Source organism: Micropterus dolomieu, linkage group LG13 (genome assembly GCF_021292245.1).
Source record: "Micropterus dolomieu isolate WLL.071019.BEF.003 ecotype Adirondacks linkage group LG13, ASM2129224v1, whole genome shotgun sequence".
NCBI lineage: Eukaryota > Metazoa > Chordata > Actinopteri > Centrarchiformes > Centrarchidae > Micropterus > Micropterus dolomieu.
The window spans coordinates 27,605,663-27,611,008 of NC_060162.1; positions in this window are offsets into that span (position 1 = coordinate 27,605,663).

Consider the following 5,346-nt stretch of genomic DNA (forward strand, 5'->3'; position numbering starts at 1 on the left):
AAAGAAAACACAGACATACGAGTTACAAAAAATTCATCTACATCGATCTCTTCTCCATCTTCATCATTTTTTAAAAACATCACTGCTGTTTTGTTGAAGAGAAGATACATGAAATTGCTTGTCCCTCTTCATGTCTTTGTTTTTCTCTGAGAGCCCTGATGAAGACATCAGAAAATTACGGCCAAATTAATTTTGAGGCCACTTGTGCCATGATTACATGGTGCTGAGTGACATAAGTGAAGTGTTTCTGAAGCAAAATGCATTGATATGCTGTGTGATGAGTGGGGATTAAAGAAACAATCATCTACTGGATTGTGTCAAAGTGTTGCTTTATTTTAACTCTGGTGGATGACAGATGAGTTTTCTCAGATATAACTGAGTCATGGACGTCAAGAAGACAGAATAAGGTGAAAACAATGCAAAACCAATAACTTTAAATTAAAATATGTGGTGGTCAAAAATGTGGGTTAATGTGACTTAATGACATTTTCTTGGATTGAAAAAATTCATTTTGTTTTCCCTACCTTAGGGCCCATGTCCACCAAAGCGTTTTTTGCCAGCAGAAAACGCCAGGGGCTCTTCTGAATACGCCCAGCAGGAAGCGTTATCGGGCGTTTTTTCCGACTGCTTTGGTTGCTATGATACATAAAATCCATGGTTGCAAGTAGTTCTACCTAACTTTACTGGATGTAAAAATGTCAACACAGAGTAAAGTACTTGCTCTGGCTCTTGCTCTGTATGAAGAGAAGGCTGAAGCAGGTAGAGAGAGAGGACGGACCGGCGATATGTGGGTTCATGATTTTGTGGGTGAGGAAACGTCTCAGTAATTGCCACCGTTTGGTCCAAGAGGATGAAGCCCAGTTCCAGGGTAGTAACCACTTCTAGGTTGTGGTACTTGTCCCGCCTCTCTACTGTGATTGGACAGCTGAGTAAAAAGTAACATTGACAAGCGCAGCATTTTTCCTAATGTTTTACATTTTTCAACTCTCAGCGACCGGAAAGAAAATAACCAAGATCAGGCCACATGGACATATGTTTTGGACATGTCAGAGGCTGGAGGAAGTGTTCATTGCGTCAACAAAAACTGTGATGAAAAACATTCACAAAAACAAGTCTAAAATTATATGAAAAGTAACATTTGAAAACTAAAATTATTCTGAAATATATTACAAGTTTTGTCAACTAATAAAAACAAAAAAATAAAGTGAATGATGGACAAACAGTTTAAAGTCCTAATGAATGACTTGAATGCATGTGCAAAATCACACTCACAGCACGACATTCATAAAAGAGTAAGCTAACATAACATTGTCAAGTGTAGTGGATGAAATGCTGAGTTACTTTCAGTCGACTATCTTTTGTGTTGATTTCGGTAGCGAATTGCTTATTTACTACTATTTATATTTTTATATGTATATTTGTTTGTTGATTGTTTTTAAAATGTAATATCAATATTTTAATAAAACACTCACCTGTTCTTTCTGTACTACTGTATTTGTTAGTACTTACATAAATGTTGACTTGGCGCTTGAACTCTGCAGGAGGAAATAAATGTGTGAAAACAATCCAAATGGAAGATTTGTGACAGAGAGAGTGGGGGAGAGATGGAGTAGGAGAACGGATGAGTGGTCAAAAAGATAGATTAAGGGGATGAGAGTATGGGGGAGGGAGAGATAACAGATGAGGGACAATAGGGGACAGGGAAGAGGGGAGGGAACAAGAATGGATGAGGGAAGGAAAAAAATAGGTAGGAGATTAGATCTCAGTAGACTGACTTCAACCTCAAACGCCAACCTGGCAGCATAACTTTCACTCTCCCTAACCTAGTTAACCTAGTTAGGAGTAAGGTGTGGTGTTGAGTGAAGCTACAATGGTCAGGTACTCTGCACTATCAAGCACCAGCTGACACTACACCTCTCTCTACTATTTTTTGTCATTTTGTCACCTTTTTCCTTCAGATTTTTTACCACAGAAACTGTCAGGTCTTCTTAATGTGATTGGTACAAGCAGGTGGGCTACAGTTTCACCAACTGCCTCTCTCTTGCAGTGGCTACATGCTTGCTTAACCTCTTGACACCGATTGACTCAAATTCGCATCACACCTCTTCCTTTCAGACTGCAAGCCAAGATAGCGGATATTCGATACGTACCTAGGAACCTTTTGCAAGCCATGGTTTCTTGTTTATGCCTGTTGTCGCTAATTTGCATCATAAAGACATCATACCTGAATTTATATCTTTTCTATGTTCTATAGACAAATTAACAATGTTCACTTCATTTAACAACAGCTTGAAAGCAAATGAAAACACAATTTTTTTTTATTATTATTATAAAAATTAAAAATTCAGGTGTCAAGGGGTTAATGCTGTCCACTTTTCTGATAAACTGATTCAGCCTCATCTTGTAAACATTATAATTTGCGGCTCCAGCACCCCCTAGATCCAGGTCCAAAAGCAATAACATTTTTGAAAATAATGTGGAGATTTGAATATTGTAGAGAAGTTGGGACAGTTTTGAAAATTGTGGACAGTGAGAATATTTAAAGAAAGCTTGTGACATTTCATTTTGGCTTTCTATACAGTCGATCATGAAATTCTGATTTCCAAACTTTACCGCTATGGTTTTCAGGATGTTGTTATCAATTGGCTTAGTGACTACTTGAATAATTTATTAACAGTATTGAAATAAACCAAGTTACATCAACAAAACGTTTAGGTGTATCAGTAGATGAAAAACTTTCTTGGAAAAACTTCATTCATCATTAGAGAAGTTTGTTCGGTATTTGATCGGTAAATGAATCCTGTCTTTTAACTCTTTATTATAGTTTAATGTAGCCATCCATCTTATACTGTAATATTGTTTGGGTCAGTAATTATCCTTCTTCTCTTCAGCTCCTCTGTTCAAGAAATTTTATCCATTTTCAACATTAATATCTGTCAAACATGTATCTTTATATACAAATTTATGGTTCAAAATCATAGCCTACCAAAAATATTTCATAACTCGGTTTTCAACTACCTCTGATGTCCGCTCATTTCAGACCCAACAAGCAAAGAATATTCATCTCCCTTATTATCATAAAACTCTTGGTCAATATTCTATAAAATACAGAGGACCATTACTTTGGAATATTATTCCCATCATCAGAACTAATCCATCATTGTCAGTATGTAAGAAAAAATACTTATGTCATGGTTAAAATTTAAGTATGTGGGTTGTTTATGTTTTTGTTTAACCGTTTGTCATTATTAGTATTTTTTTTCTTTTCTATAATAATTTTGTATAATATGTTATAATAATTGAGGGCGGCGTGGTGGTGCAGTAGTTAGCGCTGTCACCTCACAGCAAGAAGGTCGTGGGTTCAGACCCCGGTTGCCCCAGCCTTTCTGTGTGGAGTTTGCATGTTCTCTCCGGGTGCTCCGGCTTCCTCCCACCACCCAAAGACATGCAGGCTAGATTAATTGGTGTCTCCAAAATTGTCCTTCGGTTTGGATGTGAGTGGTTGTAAGGTCTAAAAATAACCTTTTAATGTCTGCTGATGAAGGCATGTGCTCAGTCCTGGTACTCCTGGACCTTAGCGCTGCTTTTGACATCATTGATCACAACATCATGTTAGACAGACTGAGGCACTGGGTGGGGATCTCTGGTACTGCCCTAGAATGGTTTTCATCCTACCTGTCAAATAGGAAGTTTTGCGTGTCTGTAAACAACTACGTCTCTTCATTCTGTCCAGTTAAATATGGTGTGCCTCAGGGGTCGGTCTTAGGACCCATTTTGTTTTCCTTGTATCTGCTTCCCCTTGGACATATTATCCATAAACATGGTATTTCTTTTCATATTTATGCTGATGACACACAAATATACTTGCCTGTCAGATCCACAGACCCTGGAATGTTGAGTTCACTTAACAACTGCCTTTGTGAAGTTAAAAAATGGATGTCAAATAATTTCCTCCAGCTGAACTCAGACAAAACAGAAATCCTGGTCATTGGGTCCCAGCAGATGGCAAAACAAATACTGCCATCTGCTGATTCCCTAGTAATTCACATTAAGCCTGTGGCAAAGAACCGTCTCGGGTTACGTACGTAACCCTTGTTCCCCGAGAAGGGGAACGAGACACTGCGTAGGTGATGACACTGTCTCGTTCCCCTTCTCGGGAAACAAGGGTTACATACGTAACCCGAGATGTTCCCCTTCAAGGGAACTCGAACTGCGTCGGTGACGACACCATGGGAACGAGATACCCACTTAGGCCGCACCGAAACCCCGCCTGCCCCCAGCGTGCAGAACCTGACGGCACGACTAGGAGGAGAACGCACGGGTGCCAGGTGCAGAAGGAAGGTCCAGACTGTAAAACTGGATAAAAGTGTGAGGGCTGGCCCAGCCAGCCGCGTCACACAAATCCTGGAGTGACGCCCCAGCAAGGAGGGCTCTAGAAGCCGCCATGCCTCAAGTAGAGTGTGCCCTTACGGCCATAGGTGAAGGCAAACCGTGCACCTGATAGGCCAGAGAAATAGTCTGAACGATCCAGTTGCTGATCGTGTGTTTGGAAGCGGGGAGCCCAGCCTTGGGGGACCCGAAACACACCAGCAACTGGTCTGCTTTCCTCCACCGGGAAGACCTCAGAGTGTAAATACTCTGACAGGGTAGAGCAGATGAAGTCTCCGCCGTCACATGAGGTGGGGGATGAAACGCCTGCAGCACCGTGGACCCTGCCAGTCTGACCGCAACCTTAGGGACATAACCTGGACAAGAGTGCAGGATGGCCCTGACCCTCCCCAGGGCAAACTCCAGGCATCGGGGAGAAATCGAAAGTGCCTGGAGATCCCCCACCCTCCTCAGAGAGATGATAGCGAGGAGAAAGGTCATCTTAAGGGTCAGGTGCTTGGCCTCAGCCGACTCCAGGGGTTCGAAGGGGGCCTCAGCCAGCGCTTCGAGAATCACTGCCAGGTCCCAGGTGGGAACCCTGGAACGAGTCACGGGTCTCATCCTCCTGGCTCCACGGAGGAAGCGCACGACCAGTGGAAGCCTCCCCAAGGGCCCATCACTCAGAGGGCCGTGGAATGCTGCAATGGCAGCCACATACACTTTGAGCGTGGACGGGGAGAGGCCAGCGGAGTAACGGTGCTGGATGAACTCTAGTATCACAATTACCGAGCAGGTAACTTGGTCCACTGCCAGCTCCCTGCACCAGGTGGTGAACACATTCCACTTTTGGCCGTACATCCTTCTCGTGGACGGGGCTCTGGAGGTGAGCAGCGTCTCGACTGCTCCTGTCGTCAGGCCCGCCTCTAGGAACTGTGCCCCCCTCAATGGCCAGACCCATAGCTGCTGGTGAAAGATCCA